The 3,810-nt window shown below is 42.3% G+C and overlaps 1 protein-coding gene across 7 annotated transcripts in view; it reads left to right on the top strand.

Moving 5' to 3' along the window:
- DTNA (dystrobrevin alpha) overlaps positions 1–3,810 on the top strand; it is a 349,880-nt gene that overhangs the window by 278 nt on the left and 345,792 nt on the right. The gene's annotated exons all lie outside the window — the stretch shown is intronic.

Below are 3,810 nucleotides of genomic sequence, written 5' to 3'. Positions count from 1 at the left end.
TGAGTTGTTTTTGTTGTCGATGCTGCGCTCCGGGTCTTCCTCGCGGGCTGAGCGGTTGGGAGGTGGCGTGGCCGCCTCCACCGGGGACGGCATTCGCGTTGGGGAGCGGTCTGGGGGAGGGGGGCGGGTATCGACCGGGAAGGCTGCGATGGGTCCCTTGCAGCCGGCGGCGTCTGCGCGTGTTGCAATGCACTGCGGTTCCCCGGGCGGATGCCGAGTGGGAGTGGGCGCTCGGCGCTGGGGGGCGGCAGGCAGCGGATGTGGGCTCGGGTGGGGGGGCGGTGAGTGGCCCCAGCTTTTATAGCCTGTAGCCCATTTTGGAGTTTTCCGCTGGACAGAGGGCGGATGGAAGGTTCTTCCTGATGCCTGGAGTGGGAGACGGAGAGGTGTCTGTCAAAAGACCAAAGGCAAGGAGAGAAGGGTGGCCCGACGGCGGTGCTGGGCTCAATGGTACCATTCCTGGGACTCGGTAGTAAAACTTTACTCTTTGGCAGGCTTGGGGTATCGCTGTGAGAAGATAAGTGTGGAGCCCGGCGGGGGTTGGGGGTGGGGGGAGATACTGGATGTGCACTTTCAGCGCAGCTTACTTACCACCATTAGGTTCATTCTTGCTTTGAAAAACCAAAATGGTCCTTTGAGTTGATCTTTACGTTCAAGTTTTCCTGTTCTGTATTAGGATCACTTGGGTTGAACGTGTTTGTGTTTCCTTTTGAACATAACAGAAGCCTATATTGTATTAATTTCTTTTACAAAAAATACTTCTCTTGCTTATTCCAAAGGTAGAAACTTTAGGGAAAAAAACCCCACTCTCCTTCTGTTCCAGGTTTAGTTCTGTATGCTTTCACTCATTTAATCCTTACAGCAACATAAGGGTTAGCTAATAATATTCACCTTTTATAGTTGAGGAAATCCAGACACAGGTGAAATAACTTGCCTAAAGTTGTACAGTTGTTAAATGTTATAGCCCAGTTGGGCTCTCAGTGTACTCTTAAGCGTCTTATATACATATATATGTTGGCATGTATATGGTACCCCATTGTGCCTAAAATCTTCTCTGTTTCATATATTGACTACATTTCTCTACCAACATCAACACTGTAATTGTGTGCTAGGCATTGGACACAATTAATGTTTTCTTATTATTATTATTATTTTTTTAATTTCTAGGAGAGAGAGAGACAGCGTGAGCAGGGGAGGGGCAGAGAGAGAGGGAGATACAGACTCTGAAATAGGCTCCAGGCTCTGAGCTGGCAGTCAGCACAGAGCCCGACGCGGGGCTCGAACCCACGAACTCCGAGATCATGACCTAAGCGAAAGTCGGCGCTTAACCGACTAAGCCACCCAGGCGCCCCTGTTTTCTTCTTTTTAATACCATTATTAAAATTGGATTATAAATATAAATTATAGCAAAAACCCTTTGAGTACTTTTGTCACTATTAGCCAACTTTCCTACAACAATATAGACTAAAGTAGGATTTACCAGCAAAGATGTTCAGCAGTTAAGATTATCAGCCAAGTAAATTATTACAAGGCTGATGGCTGAATTGATACATTCGTTTTCACTTAATTTTAAACTTCCTAAGGTGTTAGTCTGTTCTTTGCTCAAAATATGGCCATCCTTTTCTTCAGAGTACCAAAATATTTAAAAAAGTTTAATCATCTTTAATCCAGTCACTCTGACAAGAGGTTAGGCAGCTTTGAAAGAATTCTGCAATTCTCTTTCAATTATCAGTGATTAAAAGCAGGTTATATTTTGAGGCCATTTGTGTATGTCTATACCTTTTAGCCAATTGTACGTGCCTTATATAAAGTCATGTAGCAGTGAAGATTGAAATAAAAATTTCTCATTAGTTCTAAGTTGAAATACGTTAAAAATCTCCACTTGCCTTACATGAACCATGAAGAGAAGAAAGATCTCAATGGGGGAGACTCCAGACTGTACACATTTAGAGAACGACTCTTCATTTGAGCTTCTTATTGGAGCTTTCATAATATTCATTTTATTGGACGAATGTCTCTCTTAAGTCTTCATCTGTTACTTTTGTCAAGTAAATTTAATTGCTCCTTCACATGCCAGTTTCAAATTATTTTGACATTCATAGATTTCCTTAATTCTTGTCTCTCAATTTAATTAAATTCCGTATACATATTTCAAACCCACAATTATTCAACATTGTAAGTGAAAAGACTAGAATCCAACGGAACTACATGGAAACATGTTCTTTGGATGTGAGAAAAAAATCCCATTCTTCAGTGGTTAACCTCCTCCACCCCCCAAAATATGGCTTCAGTTTTATTTTGGGGATACCAAAGTCCAGAGAGCTGTGGTCAAAACAGTTGCCTGCCATCAAACACAGTGTTTTTTTTATATTGAAATTTGAATTTGAACTTTCCCAGTCTATATAAAATGTTGATTGTTATCAAGGTGTAAATATTATAATACATGAGTATAACCTTTCTTACCTGACTCAGAACTGTTCCAGTTTTCTAACCTCTGTTACTTATTTTAGAGAAAGCATTCCTTTGCTACTTCTACTTCACCTGGTGGATTTAACATGACGTTTTGTTTTCAAGTCCCAGCCCTCCAGTTTGGGGAGAACTGTAATGTCTCTGCTTTCTGGGAGTCTGTCTGTTTCAGGTGCTGGATGGGGAAGTGGGGATTGACGGGAAGCAGAAAGATGAGTGAGCCCTGCCAACATGGGGGCGGGGAGGGTGTCAAGCTTTAATAAACTAATTCTACAAACAAATATTTATTTGCAAGTTGAGGTAAGTTCTCTGAAAGAAAGAATTCTGAAAGAAAGAATGTGCGATAGAGGATTGTGCCCCAGCCAGAACAAGATGCCCTAGCAGTCACATATTTGTGGAGGACTGACATATGAGGAGGTGTTTACTAAGTTAACTGACTTCCTAAATGCTTTCATAAATCTTTTCTGAATTATTTTCTGAATTGGAGACCTTTGCTCCACTCTGATTATCACTATGCTTCTCTATTCACCAGGAGCAATACTATTTACCCTCATTATTCATCTCGGAACATGGTGGGGTTTACAAAATTCTCAATACCTTTTAAAGCATGTAGAGCGTGTGCTACCCTAATGTGGTTATTATTATATGTGCAGAAAGATATTTAAGTTTAGTGAAATATAATCCCTTTCTTTATTTGCCTCAACAATTTCTTTTGAATTTTAAAAACGAGTGGTATGTGTGTGTGTATCTATCCGTCTGTCTGTCTGGTAGTTGTTAAAGTGGCAGAATGCCTCAAAATAGAAATGCAATTGATTCATCACACAGTCCCTAAGACGCTCTAAAGTGTCCAAGGGAACAGAAAAGGCCCCAGAGTAAGGGAGGTGGTATTAACTGATGAATATGCTGGGGACATATGTATTAACAGTTGAAGTTTTATTTTGTTTATTTTGAGAGAGAGAGAGAGAGAGGGAGGGAGGGAGGCAAGGAGAGAGGGAGACAGAGAATCCCAAGCAGGCTCCACACTGTTAGCATGGAGCCAGATGTGGGGTTCAAACTCAGTAACTGTGAGATCATGACCTGACCCAAAATCAAGATTCGAATGCTAAATCAACTAAGCCACACAGGCACCCCTGTATTACAATCTAAAGCAATTTAAATTTATTGAATATTTACAGTGTGCTGGGTATTCTGCGGGCTATATAAAAATTAACTTGTGTAGGGGCGCCTGGGTGGCTTAGTCGGTTAAGCGTCCGACTTTCGCTTAGGTCATGATCTCCCGGTTCGTGGGTTCGAGCCCCGCGTCGGGCTCTGTGCTGACTTCTGGCTCAGAGCCTGGAGCCCGTT

This window comes from Crocuta crocuta, unplaced genomic scaffold (assembly GCF_008692635.1).
Source record: "Crocuta crocuta isolate KB4526 unplaced genomic scaffold, BGI_CrCroc_1.0 scaffold231, whole genome shotgun sequence".
Lineage (NCBI taxonomy): Eukaryota > Metazoa > Chordata > Mammalia > Carnivora > Hyaenidae > Crocuta > Crocuta crocuta.
This window is presented reverse-complemented; position numbering and strand designations above follow the sequence as displayed.